The 14,595-nt window shown below is 46.0% G+C and overlaps 1 long non-coding RNA gene across 1 annotated transcript in view; it reads left to right on the top strand.

Annotated features, from left to right (window-relative positions):
* LOC128852836 (uncharacterized) overlaps positions 1 to 14,595 on the top strand; it is a 345,800-nt gene that overhangs the window by 6,591 nt on the left and 324,614 nt on the right. The gene's annotated exons all lie outside the window — the stretch shown is intronic.

The following is a 14,595-nucleotide window of genomic DNA, read 5'->3' as shown; positions in this document are numbered from 1 at the left end:
CTCATGTAGAGACATTTTAGAAGCAAAACAATCTGAAATGGGAATTTATGGTGTTCTTGTTACACTGAACAAGTCTGTAAGGCACCACGCAGTTTTACAGAGTAGCCTTTGGGTGCTTTTATTTTATCCTCAAATTGTCCCAGCCCTGCTTGCTGATCCCTTCCCTCCAGTCCTGTGATACCAGTCCCTCCTGTTGTAATACCAATCCTATCATTTACGGATTATGCAGTCTTACTATAATCAGCAGAGCTGTGAATAGGAGTGTGAATTCAATGCAGACAGGCAAGAGACTGCGGAGAGAAACAGCACAGAGGCTCCGTTTAGGCAGGGAGGAAACAGTACAGTGAATCCAGTGCTTACACTGGATTGTGAAGGGGTTGGAGCAAAAGCCTTATGAGGAGCAGCTGAGGGAACTGGGGTTATTTAGACTGGAGAAGAGGAGGCTGAGGGGAGACCTTATCACTGTCTACAGCTACCTGAAAGTCGGTTGTAGAAGTGTAAGTGTTGGTCTCTTTGCCCAAGTGATAGATGGTAGGAAAAGAGGGAATGGCCACAAGTTGTGCCAGGGAAGGTTCAGATTGGACATTAGGAAAAACTTCTTCACTCAAAGGGCTATCAAGCACTGGAACAGTCTGCTCAGGGAAGTGGTTGAGTCACCAACCCTGGAGGTGTTTAAAAGATGGGTAGATGAAGTGCTTAGGGATATGATTTAGTAGTGGACAGGTACAGTTGGACTTGATCTCAAAGGTCTTTTCCAGCCTAGTGATTCCATGATTCTATGACAGAATATGCTCAACTTATGTACTACAACAGTCTACCTAATGGCAGTGCTGTGTGGTGACAGTGCTTGTAGTAGCACACCGTACTCTAAGGGTGAAGGCTGTTTTCTGTAGTGTGTGAATATCTGATATCCAGGAACAAAAACAGTTGGTGTTTCCCTAGTGTAGGCTGAAATGTGGTGCAATGTGATAGAGCAATAGGGAACTCCTTGCTGGCTTTTTGCCCTGCACAGATTCCTTTTGAATTAGGTTTTGACCTTTAAAGAAAGACCTGCTTCTTCAGTTTCTCATTGTCTAAATTCTTCATTGAAACTTGAGAAACAAGTCTGTAAAGCTGGAGGATTTTATAAGCTCTAATTAGTGAAACACAGAATAGGTAGGAAGAAGTCTGCTCAACAAATGCAAACCATTTTACAGATCTGGTGCCTTTTATTTTTTATTTTACTCTGTTCCATGGCAACTCAGGCCTGTGTAGTGCTGGGCTTAAATCAGAACAAAAACCTAGTTTATAATAAAAAGTGGTCCGTAACTCCTCTCCTGCTTCTAAGAGGCTCCTCTACCTCCTGATCAAAACACCACCTTGCTTGCCCTTGTTGATGTGAAGACCTGAAGTTGTGTTCCTGCTGCCAAGATATTACACTAGTACACTAGAGCACTGCAGGTGTTTGGCACCAGCAGCCCCACAGGATTTTGGAGGTGGGAGAGGTGAAAACCACTATCCTGACTCAAAATCTGGGGGTATTTAAACAGAGGGGCTGTGATGGAAGAACCTCTTTCCTTTTTTTTTAAATTTCTTTAACATTACCAGTGCTTCAGTTGTATTTGCACAGAATTCTCAATTTCTCATTCAGTCAGTTTCCGTCATTTCATGCAGATTGTGAAGCACAAACTGAAGGACAAAGAAACAGAAATTCTGCTCTGTTGTGGGAGGCAGCAGGCATTCTGTGCCAGAGGATCTGCAGGTACGACTACAGGGGAAGTAGAAGCAAGTGATTAGTAGTTCAAACACAAGGCTTAATTTTTCAGAAATACCAAGAGGTTCTTCAAGGCTGTGAGAGCCTAAAGCCTTGGATTTCTCCTGCCTCATCTGGCTACTGGCACACACAGCCATGTTGTCCCTTTCACTTTGATCTGTCAGTGACTCATTTCAGGTGCTCTCTATCTTCACCAGCAAGGTGCTTCAGGGCTGAGTCACACCCATGTATTAGCTCTGTTATTGTACCGTGTTATCAGCTATGCCTTCCACTCCTAGGGTGCTCCCAACCTTTGATCTGTTATCATACTGCAGCAACAACTTCCCTTGTTTTTTAATGCTGCACCACATTGTGCAAGGCTGTCATCACTACACAAATGGTGCAGTCTGCAGACTGTGTAGTGCTATCACAAGCATATCCATATGTTTTCTGTAGTGTGAACTAAACTCTTGTTCCTCTCAATCCTCAAATAATCATAGAATCATAGAATAGTTTGTGTTGGAAGGGACCTTAAAGATCATCTAGTTCCAATCCCCTGCCATGGGCATGGACAACTCCCTCCAGACCAGGCTGCTTAGGGCTGCATCCAGCATGGCCTTGAACACCTCTGGGGATGGGACATCCACAGTTTCTCTGGACGACCTGTTCCAGTGCCTCACCACCCTCATAGTGAAGAAATTCCTCCTTATATCTAGTCAAAATCTGCCCCCCTCCAGTTTATACCCATTGCCCCTCATCCTATTACTACAAGCCTTTGTAAACAGTCCCTCCTCAGCTTTCTTGTAGCCCCCCTTCAGGTACTGGAAGGTCGCTATAAGATCTCCTCGAAGCCTTCTCTTCTCCAGGCTGAACAACCCCAACTCTCTCAGCCTGTCCTCATATGGGAGGTGCTCCAGCCCACTGATGTCCAGTCCTTGTTTGCACTGCCTGTGCTGTTCCCTGTTGTTCTTGAGTTTAACCAGCAGGTCTCAACTCAGCCAGGCTGTTCTCTTCCCTTTCCTGCCTGATTTCCTACATATAAGGACTGAGCACTCTTGTGCCTCATGGAAAGCATCCTTAAATATTTGCCAGTTCTGTTCCACTCCCTTGTCCCCGAGGACCATGTCCCGTGGGGTCCGACAGAGTAACTCCTTGAAGAGCTGGAAGTCTGCTTTCCTGAAATTTAGGGTCCTGACTATACTCCTTGCCTGTCCCATATCCCTCAGGACCTTGAACTCTACCAGTGTATGATCACTGCAGCCCAGGCTGTCTCCAATCCTAATCTCACTTATAAGTTCACTTGTATTAGTGACCATCAAGTCCAGTATTGCATCCCCTCTGGTTGGGGTCTCTATTAGCTGAATTGAGAAATTATCTTCAATGCACTCAGGGAACCCCCTGGATTGCCTACAGCTTGCTGTGCTACTTTTCCAGTATACGTCAGGGTGGTTGAGGTCCCCAAGTAGGATAAGAACTTGCGAGCCCGAAGCCTCCTGTAGCTGGAGGAAGAAGGCTTCATCAGTTGGCTCTCCTTGATCAGGTGGCCTGTAGCATACACCCACTACAAGGTTCCCTTTGGTTCCTCAGTCTTTTATTCTGACCCACAAGCTTTCAACCTGTTCGTGGCTACTCTTCAATGATAGCTCTTTTATTCTATCCCTTTCCTGAGAGAGAGGACAACGCCTCCACCCTTCCTTCCCAGTATGTCCCTTCTGAACAGCCTGTAGCCATCAATAGCCAGTCATGGGATTCATCCTGCTAAGTTTCAGTGATGGCAACTAGATCATAGCTTCTAGCAGCACGGTAGCTTCCATCTCCTCCTGCTTGTTACCGGAGCTTCCTCTGTTTGTATAGAGGCCCTTCAGCTGGGCTGCCGGTTGCATCGCCTTCTTAGTAGACCAATCATAGTGGAAATCACTTTATTCCGAGATGGCAATTTCCATCAGATACTACATGAAGATACAATGTTATGGCTAATTCTTCACTTCGCTGTCCCTGTAGCATTTGTCTGGCTGCTGCTTATAAAAAGCTGTGGGGCAGGGGTTCTTTACTCCATCCGTACAGCACCTGGTGCTGTGGGCTCTGACTGGTCTGTAAATCCTAATGTTACCGAGTGTTCCCTTCTGCTGGCCAGTCTGGTTCTTGTTTAATTTTAGATTAATTCTGTTAAAGCTAGAGACCTCAGTAGAAAGAAAGGTGCTCTATGTGCACCAGGACTGAAACTACTTTCTGTGTTTTACAGGGTTTTTTACAGTGACAGATGGGCAGAAGCATAGACAACATAGTAATTTAAAACTTATCTTCTTAAATCAGCTGAATTCCTGGAAGTGTTGGAAGCCAAGGCCACTAGCAGCATTTGAGCTGGTTCTACTTGAGATGGTCCTTATCCGATGACCTAGCATCCTGACTTGTAGGATTTGGAGCAGAAACTGCCATAAGAAACCCATGCCATCTCACAGCTTACAGAACAGTCAGTTCCTGCTGTTGTGCTGTGCATCAGTGATCTAACTTGCTTCATCTGTACACGCAAGAGTGAGCCTTGTCTGGGTTATAGGGTGGAGGATGTTTGCTGTGCCAGGGTGTGCAAAGGCTGTGGCTGCCCTAGGTGTTTGTCTCCTAATGGGGTCCAGATAAGTGGCACAGCCCATATCTGCAGCACATCCCTAACACTGAGTCCTGACCACAGTATGCTGATCCTAACATGAATTAATAGTGATGAAACACTTTCCTTCCACTGGCCAGGTTGAACTCATTTTATTTATGTGTTAAAACCTTTCCTCTCTCCCATACTGTGGTCTTTGCAAAACCGCAAGGCAAGTTACAAGCTCTGCCTGGTGTGTGGGCAGGAGAAGGGCCACAAGCTGGTGTGGAAAACATGTAAGATGTGGTCCGGGACTGTGGGGAGAATGAGACAGGGACCAGAGGTACCAGTTTTGTGTGCAGTTCCTATGACTTGCCCAGCCTATTTCAGATATTCATAACCACTGATCCTTGACTATGTTTCAGGCTTGCCCTATAGTGACTAATTGTCAGTGTCCTGGGGCTTCTTCCAGGTTTTAATTGTCCCTATTATTATGATGGATGCTGGAAATAAGGACACATTGGAGAAAGGTGGCAGTGTTTTTGCTCTGCCATTATGTTTCCTGGGGCTAACGTTAAAGCTGCTTATTTGCATTTGCACTCCTGTGAAATGTGTAGGGGAGCTATTTATAAATGTGCAGAGATCCCACATCTCTAGCTTGTGCTCTGATTTAAGGGTAATCCCCACCACGAGGAGAGAATCTGCCCAGGACTGCAAAGGAGGTTATTGGCTGAGTTGAAAATAATCCACTTCTTCTAAGCCTCAGTGTTGTCTTTGCAGTGGGGTGGGTTTATTGCGAAAGGAGGGGGAGTGGAGAAGTGGCCTACTCTTTCCCCATTAGCTCTGCCTTTTACAGCACGGTCTTCCATCTTCAGCGTGAAGAGAGGCGCTTTTCCTGCTGCACAGCCCCCTCTCCCGTCTTCCTCTCTCTCTACACAGCAGATGCATGCAGGCAGCTCTGTCCTGTGCTGCATTCAGCCTCAGTCTTCACTTGCTTTTACTCTTCTTGTCTGGAGCAGATTCAGCCTGGCGTGCAGGGGGTTGGGTCTTTTTCTGGAGTGATCCAGTCCCAGGCATATGGGAATTAGTCCCCGTACTTCTCAAATATTCTGCTGAAAGTAGATAGATTCATTATTCCTCTCCTGTAAGGTGCAAATTACCTCACTCTTCAAAGCATTCAGTTTCTTGAACAGCAAGATAAATATAGCTGGATTTCTAGGGTGTCTGATTGTCTTTTACCTTTCCATGTGTGGATTTGCTGATGACTAATAACAGGCAAGCTTCTCAGCCTGTCTTCAGTGAGAACATGATTCTTCTGCCTGACTCCCAGTTTTTATGAAGCTGAGGGAACTTACCTATCTTTGAGGTCTGCAACTCAGTGTTCAGCTTGGATAGGGCTGACCAAAGGACTCCGGTACGATTAGACAGACACAGTTGGACCCTGAATGGGTAGCATGAGCCTAACTGCCAAGAAACAAGGCTAATGCTATGTGGTTGTGCTGAGAAAATGAGGCACGGTATGCTATCTATGTCTGCAGGACACACTGCCCTCTCTGGGTCCTGGATGGGCCTGAGAAGCTTGCCCTTCCTGAGTGCCCAGGTGGCCAAGGGATGATTGCTGGGGCCGTGTGGAGGAATCAGATCTATGTTGTGACTTATAAACTCAGTCAGAGTTACAAACTTTGTAGGTGATACCAACACCCCCTCTAGAATCTCACAGGAGGGTTTATGTGGAGCTTCAATGCTGCATGAAACCAATTGTGGAAAAAATAACGAATGATTTTATGATTGTATGCAAGAAAGTAGTGTGAGCAACCACTGAAATCTGCTAGCTGGATTCTTGAAGACGAGCTGGAAGAATTTAACCTGTTTTTTTTTTTCTCTTGTAAATGAGAGTTTTATATAAATGTTGGAAAGATCACAATTGTGACCTGAACATTTCAGAGAATTTGCGCTTCCAGATGTAATGGTATTGTGGGAGTGATCTGGGAACAGAGACTTATTTGAAGGAGACATCTCTGTCTTGATGTCAGCAGTGCTCTTTGGGGTTACACTAGCTCAGAGCCTGTCCCTGGCTGCTGCCTAAGCGATTTAGTCTGAAGCTGAGCACTGGACTGCTAAATACAGTTGTCTTAACAACTAGGATGTAGTGGTTTCTCATTGGCACGTTTCTGCTACATGTTGTGCTTGTTCCTGCACTTGTGTGGGTTGTTTTGTACTGGCAGCGTCTGACATTGCATTCAACCTGTTTTGTGTCCTGGAGAACCTCATTAATCTGCTCTATCTCCTTTTTCAGTTTGCTGAAATTTCGTGTTACAGGAAGGTGAGGGCTCAGGGGGGCAGGAGAAGTTAGCTGTTTTCCAAAGCAATTGTGTTCTTTTGTTTTGTCTTTTATCAAAATAATTGTTGTCAGCAAGAAAACCCAATGTGGCTTGGAAGTATATGTACTCACTGCACCTACTCTTGAAGGAGCACAGATGGAAATAGGCAGCGCTTTGGTCAAAATGCTGCAGAATGATGAGTGGCCTACAGCTGCATAAGTTGATGGATATCTCCCCTTTCCTCTGAGTGCACATAGAGCCTCAGAGCTAGTTCTAAAATTAAAAAAACGTACTGTGATCCCAAATGTCTCGCCTGTCTTACTTGAGGGGTCATCTCCCCTCACTGTTTGCCTCCTGTATGGATTGCATATAGGCTGGTGTGCCTGTAGGTCTATTTCTATGTCATCCCAGTACTGCCTGCTCTGCGCTATCACTGGCTCTCTGCAGCTGGGAAGTCCCTGGGGGTTATGCCCACATCATGAGTCAAACCTAGGCGAAATCAAACTCTGAACACCTACACAAAGAGTGGGAGAGCTGGGTTTTCCACATCACAGGGTAGTTTGTACTCGTCTCCCAGTGACTGCCTGAAACCACGAACTGCTAGGGAAGGCCTGAGCAGGCTGAGGGAGGGCTTGGGGCACTCTCACTGTGATGCAAAGGGTTAGAGCAAGGCAGAGTTACTCACATGAGAAAGCCTGGTGCACTCAAACAGGAGCCTCTAGGCCCTGCTCTCAGATTACTGTTGCTAACATCCTGAGGAGACATGCCTGTTTTAGAAACCCACTATCCTGGGGCACAGGACACCTGCTCAGCACTCTGCCAAGCTGGTGCTCTTTCTTACGCTTTTAAAAGGAAAAAAAATCCTCCTGATGCACCCCTGCAGCCGGGGGTGCCTCCCCTTGAAGAGCATTCCCAGCTCCAGAAGTTAAGAAGCCTGACAGGGCATAATGTTCAGAGGAAGGGGCATCCAAATGATATCTCTGCTTGCTTGCCTTTGCCAGTTCTCACTATATATTTTTTATGCCTAATGTGTAGTAGATGGGACTGAGGTGCCTGATTTGGAGTTCTGAATTCTGGGAAGGGTCTGCTGGTGTAGAGATACATGGGTTAACATGGGGCTGGTTACCTGACCAGCTCTTGTTGTCCTGTGACAGCTAAAACACAGCATTAGGTTGGAAAGCACATGCTGGCTAACAGAGCTCAGCTTACCTCTGCCCCCATAGTGCTGGGCAGCACTGGTCAGCCACAGCCCCAAAGCACTGGGGTCTCTCTGCACTGCTCAGACTGATGACACATCTGGTGTGTGGGTTTGGTGAGCAGGAGAGAAGACCCATGCCCACTTCTTGAGCTTGCCTTTTCCTCTCACAGCCCATAGGTTTCCTCAGACCATAGGCTACACCTGGTAATCCTGGCCTGTGGCCCACCAGAAGTCAGATTATGGCAGGAGGAGTCAGGGGTGACGAGAAGGGGAACATTTGCATGAAAAAAACTCAGCACAGATTTGTCATCACGGGAAGACATGGCCTCTCTCTTGCTGGATCTCCCCTGCCTCTACTCCTCCATCCCTCCTTGCAGGGGGATGTATGCGTCACCTCTGTGTTTTCTGAGGTTTGTGACATCTTCTTTGGAGGTCTGCCATAGAGTGAATACTCACATGTATCAGTGGTCTGCTGGCTGTGCTGTGATTTCCTTACTCCCATGCCAGTGAGAAGCCAGCCAACTGAAAGTGGAAAGTTCCTGACTTGCTGCCCAGCCTCACTTCTTCCCGTGGCCTTGCAAGCTTGCTGCTAGCAGTAATCTGCTCTGTGCTGGTCCTGTGTGTCTGGGCTACCTCGAGGGAAAGGCACTCTCCAAACCTAACTATGTCAACTCCAAATCTCCACTTGGTATTTTGATAGTCATTTACACCTTTCTGAGGTTGGGCCTTTGAACTAGAATTTTCTTTAAAACAAAATGAAAAGGGAAAGCTGGAAAAACAGCCGGTATTTCTTTTTTTTTTTTTTTTCCAATGCAGCCAGCCAGGTTTTGAAGACTAACTCAGGATTCCTGATGGCCAGCTGCATGGATGCCGTCGTACATGTGGCGGGATCTTTGCTGAGTGATGGGCTAGTGCAGGTCTGGAGGCAGGTGCCCAGCTTGGGCAAGTGTGCAAGTAGCCATGAGCAACTGTGCAGGTAGCCACGGGCAAGTGTGCAGGTAGCCACGGGCAAGTCCAGAGCAGGAGCTTGTGCATTCGCATAGACAATTCGTTCTGCAGTTCTTGACCAAGCCCCTACCCTGACCTTGTAGCTACAGGCAAAATCGAAATGACTTCGCAGCTGTTCTTTATCCACTTACATTAGTCACCCATGTAACAAGGAGGCAGCCGGCGGGAGCCCTGCAGGCTGGAGCTGCTGCCACCAGGAGACACTGTAGGACAGCCTATGGACCCAGCCCGGCGCACAGCGCCCTTCCAGCCCTGGTTTGCCTCAGTCTCCCTCCCTGCACCACCCTCTGCTAAGATGGCAATCCTTGGCACTCCTTGCTCTGGCACGGGTTTCTCTAGAGCTGTTCCCGGCTGTTTGTTTTCCTCGGGCAATTTTGTTGCACCAGGTCACCGTGTTGCAGTATCTTGCGTTCTGTCCTGCCTTTCCTCCCAGGGGCAGGTAGCCAACACACCGGTTTGCTGGGAGCGTGTCAAGGACCTGCATGGAGCTGCAGGGCTTGGCATGTTTAGGACTAAGGGACATAAGCCAGATGTAACCTGCCCTGAAGTTTGGAAGCAGTCAGAAAAGAGATTTGGGTTTGGGCCTATTTAGGAGATTAAGTTCAGCCTGGGTTCAGACTGCTCCAGTTCCCCATCTTAAAAAGCATCCTATAATTCTATTCCTTGTATTAAAAGTGAAGTGTAAGGTTCACTGCTTTTGAAGTTAGTGTCTTGATGATTTGTGCAATAAGGCAGACGTGTCATTACTTGCTTGAAATAAAAACAAAAAAGTAGTCAGGTTGCTCTTTCAGATGGAAAGAGGAATTCCTTAAGGAGCAGGTGGGCATGTGAGTGATGTGGGTTTCTGCAAGTTTCCTTCTGAGAAAGGCAAGCTGAATATCTGCAAAAAGGGCCTCCTCAGGGCTAGTTGCTGAGCCTGGGCTTGAGGTGAGGCAGAGAGGCAGTGGCCATTGCTGCCTGTGAGAAGTTCCACCTCAGGGAGAGCAGCTTGGCTGTGCTGGCTCTCATATAGGCAACCTTGGGGATGAGGGGGTGGAGGAGACACTCTGAGCCTTGTCTGGGGACTATTCATTCATGGTGGCAAAATTAGATATTGCTTCTTACAGAGGGCTTCCTTCGGTCCGAACTCATATATACAAAATCACTCTTGATTGGTTCTCTTTGGTTAAGCCTATGGTTCACACTCTGACTGGGTGTGCTGGGTACTGGCTGCCCGGCCCTCAGCTTCTCTCGGCACCTGCAGTCACACAGCAAGGTGATGGAGAATTGGACCCTGCTCCAGTAAAACTGCTTTGTCTGTGGGAAGTCTTGTGATAATAACCGTTTTGGAGGGGAACTTCTCTGTTTTAGGATACTCCATGGCATGAGGTATCTTCTGATTCACAGCATTGCCCAAAGATCAGGACAGGGTTGTTGCCATCTGCTGTTATGTCTTTCAATGCTAACACACAGGTTTAGAGGAAACACGGTTGCTCATGCCATTTGGCATAGCTGCCTTGAATTCAAAGAATTTAGTCCAGCTGAGAATCTGGTCCATCCTGTATACATGGGGCATTGTTTTATGTACTGATATTTCTGCATACGTCTTTGCCAAATGCTAAAAGTGCACCAAAAAGCTCACGCTTGTGCTTTGGTGAGAACTAGTATGCTGAAGAACTCTGTGTGTTATTGTTGGACTGACAAACAGGGCTTCAAACACCTCCACGATGGGGAAGGATTTTTAGGTGGCAGTTTCCTTTCTGTTCAGGAGATGAAATGCCCACAACAGTTACTGTGCAAGAATTTAGCCAGTCAGCTCATGAATGCTTTTATATTTGAAGTGTTTAAAAAAGGGGATGGTGATTTTAGAAGTGAAGAGTAAAACTGGTCTGGCAGTCAAATTATATTTTAGGATGAACGTAGTGTAGGCAGTGTTCCCTTTTAATATGTCAGGAGGCGGGAGGAAGCAGTCTGTGTTAATTATTCTTACAGTTAGAAGCCAATGCCTGTGCTTCAGCTGGGACTAACTAGGCTTATTATGATTGATTGGAATTCCAGAGAAGTCTCAAACTCAGCGTGTCTTCTCAAAGGGGTAGATAAGTATGCTGAGGTGATAATAATGATTCATTAAGATTTTATATTCTTTATGATGCTTTGTCCCTTGTGATGGCTGAAGCATCTCTGTAATCCAGAGCATGTTGGAATATTCCTGGAATATTTATTTCCTAAAGAGTATTCTCATTCAGAAGACTGCATCAGTTCATTGGGAATTAAACTTTCATGCAGAGCCCAAATTTCAAGTGTATATGGCAATCTGAAAATTGAAAAGGAAGATGCTGAGACACATAAGAGAAAATTCCCTGCTCCTCTGCATCCCACAGTACTTAAAGTGGCTGAGGAGTTTAGCAGAGGCTCCTGGTTCTCACAGATACACTGAAAGATCTTCATGTCAATGAGCTTTAGGTCATGTGTAGGAAAGGTGTTTTCCTCCTATAGTTGAAGAAGAAAGAGATATTCTGATATGAGAATGAGGGATCAGCATTTCACTCCCATGTCATACCCAGAGAACAAAAAGGATCTGTTGCAAGAGTGGATGTGCATGCATTTGTTATGGCTTTATCTTCTTGTGTTGCTGAGAGACAGCAAAGTCCTCATCTAATGTAAGAGGCTGCAACGGCAAAAGGTAAAACTGATTTTTTTTTGGATCATCACTTCTGCATTATTTAGCTCTGGCTTTTTTGACCCAATATTAAGAGTCCTACAGTTGTCTTTAATATTTCAGGGTTTGATGGCTTGGACTGCTCCAGTTTTGAATCCTTTTCTACAAAATCTCTTTTCTCCCAACTAGCTTGTTGATTGGTTACAAAGAGGAGGACTTGGTAACAACTGCCTTGCAAGATGACTCCCACAGTGTGGCATTGGTGTCTCTCTCTAACACGGGGCCCCAGCAGAACATCTCTGGCACTAAGATATGATTTAAATTATTTAGGGTGTTCTCATGTGATCAGAACTGATTGAGTTCCTGTGGCTTAACAAGTTGCCATCTGTTATCATCCCCACTATGAATTATACATTAGCTTAAATCAAAGCTTAAACCAAAGGAGTTCAAGCAAAGTCCTCACCCCAATGATGCCATAAAACTGTCTTTAGGGCTGTTAGTACTGGATCCAAAACACTGCAGCAACACAGGAGAGCATGCTGGTCCATCCAGTACAAGCCCTCTGTGCTGTTTCAAACCATCCTGGCAGATTCCCTTGGTAGTGGCAGGCTTTATGCTGGGCCAGGTTTTGTCTCCTCTCCTGGCGTAGGCTCATAAACCTGATGAAAACTCCATTGCCTATGTCCTGGCTGAGTAGAGAGAAATGACACCATAGTCCCACACCAGAGGGTGTGATCAGGGGTCCAAAGCTGAAGAACGCACAGTGACCACGTGCTGAATCACTGGCTAACTCAATGTAAGGCTTTATGAAGCTGTTGGCTCTCAAAGTGTTGTGAACCCCACTGTAAACCTGGCAGTATACATGCATGTGCTAGTGTCAAAGTGGCCATTTGCGGTAAAGTGCTTCAAACCCAACTTAGACATTCATCTGAGTCCTCTGGCTTGGAAGCACTGTGGCCAAAAAGCACACTCCACCAGAATGTTTCCTTTTCTCAAGCTGATCTACAGTGCGCCAGCTAGTCAGTGCACTTTCCCAGGGAAGGAGATGTGTCCTGACCTGCTCCAGCTCAGTGCATGGGCTGCTTCCCTTCTAGGCCAAAGTGCCGTTGCTGCTTCATAGCTCAGGAAGCTGGCCAAGCTGTAAAGTCTCTCCTTCATGGTTCTGAGGCTTATGTTGGATCTGCAGTGGTGAAAGTAATTAGGGCATGCTGTCTTTCTGAGTGTGCAATTCCCTGATGTCCCAACATCTCTCAGGTCAAATTTACAGGCCAGGCTTTCCCTGCCTGTCATATACCAACGGACGGCAGCCAGCTTGGCAGCACAAGGTGGTTGGGGCAGGCTTGGCTCTCACTGCAGTTCTGGCGCTGGCTGGATTTATGCATGTTTGCTGAGCAGCAGATTGGGTCAGTGAGCTTGTTCTGATGAAAAGGCAGGCCGTTTATTACCATCCATTTGAGATCAGAGCCTATAAAATAAACATTTATCTCTGTGGGAACAGGCAGCTGAGATTACTGCAGCTAAATCAAGACTTTCTCAGTGAGCGTGTGTAGTAGGGAATGCAGAAAATTCATGGCATCCACAGAAGCCGAGTGCTGTGACATAGATTGCATGGCTGTCCTGAGGAGCACCACTGGGATCTGTGAGCCAAACAGGATGGATAGGCATGGAATGAATGTCTCCTGGCATCAGCAGTGGTCCCAATGGTAATTCCTGTTTGGATTTTGGGTCGTAAGTCTGTTTGCGGCTGCAAGGACACTTCCAGTGGCTCCAGCCAGTCTTTCAGAGCTATTTTTTTAAGTTCGAGGATGCTTGTTCCGTCAGCTGGCACAAAGGCTGACTCTATGACTCCCAGTTTCTGCCCTTGGATATCTGAGGGCAAAATCCTTTGACTTCAGAGGGAGTTACTTACACAATGTCCCTGCTAGAAATAGAACTATGTCCCTGCTCTTTAGAGCAGTCAGTCTTGACACCCTTTGGAAAGAGGGAGGTGGATAGGAAATCAGTAACACCATTGTTAAGATTTCTGTGAACCTAGTTGGTCGAATTGGATTTCTCTCACATTTTGTCCCGATGACTTTACAGTCTGAAGGTGAAGAAAAAGAATAGTGAAGCTCTGAATGCTGGAGCCAAAATGAATCAGGAACAAAAGGAATAACAAAGTAAAGGAGAAAGAGTTGGGATTTAGTGTGGACCACCAGGATGGGAGAAAAGTGAGACGAATTCTTGAACCAATTCTTAAATTGCTCCAAACCACAGGGTATTGTGCTTCGGGGAGAGGCAGGGAGGGAATAGTTATGCAATTTCACCCTCAGTCATGCAAAGACAAATTATTGGACAAAGGGATTGTATTAGATATATTGCAGTTGGAGTCTAGTAGAGCATTTGATACAGGGTCTTACAAGATCTCACCCTCTCTTTAAATTTGTTTGGCTTGTCTTGGATAGGAACCGAGTCATGTGGATTAGTTGAAATGACAAATTATACGTGGCTCTGATCACGCAGGTTTTCAACCAACGTGACTGGTGAAAGTTTCTGATGCATCTGTTTTACTGAGCACTCTTTCTGCGCATTCATTTTAATAGAAGTTTAGGTGCAATGTTTTGCAAACGTTACTGAGTACATTGTACATGAAGCATGGCAGAAAGCAAGGAGTGTGATAATTTTGATGGGATGAAAACAATGAAAGCAATGGAATGTTAGAGAAGGAAAAGAAGTTTTTCTATCTGAGAAAAACATCTCGAAGCAAAATTCTTTAGGAAGGAGGAGCCCCAAAAGCTTTAATTTGAAAGAAAGCAAAGGGAGCAATGTGTAGTTTGGGCTTGTGTACTTGGGTGTGTGAGATAGGCTAACAGCAAAGTAACTGAAGTCCAGTTATTGGGACAGATTATAAATTAGGGTAAACATCATTGCTCTCTGGAAATCTATAGAGGTCTGGCAGTTTATCCCTGCTGAAGACACAGTTGGGGTAGAATTTACTGCCAAGAAATTACCAATCAACTGGTTTGAAATCAGAGCTGAAAGTAAGAGGGATGAATTAAATGAATCTACTTTCCCCCACATATTACTTATGCCAGGCCAAAGGAGAAGCAAGGAGGTTTTACAGCAGCCTGCCAAAGT

Source organism: Cuculus canorus, chromosome 8, assembly GCF_017976375.1.
Source record: "Cuculus canorus isolate bCucCan1 chromosome 8, bCucCan1.pri, whole genome shotgun sequence".
NCBI lineage: Eukaryota > Metazoa > Chordata > Aves > Cuculiformes > Cuculidae > Cuculus > Cuculus canorus.
Note: the sequence above shows the minus strand (reverse complement) of the source record. Positions and strands in the feature narration are given on the sequence as shown.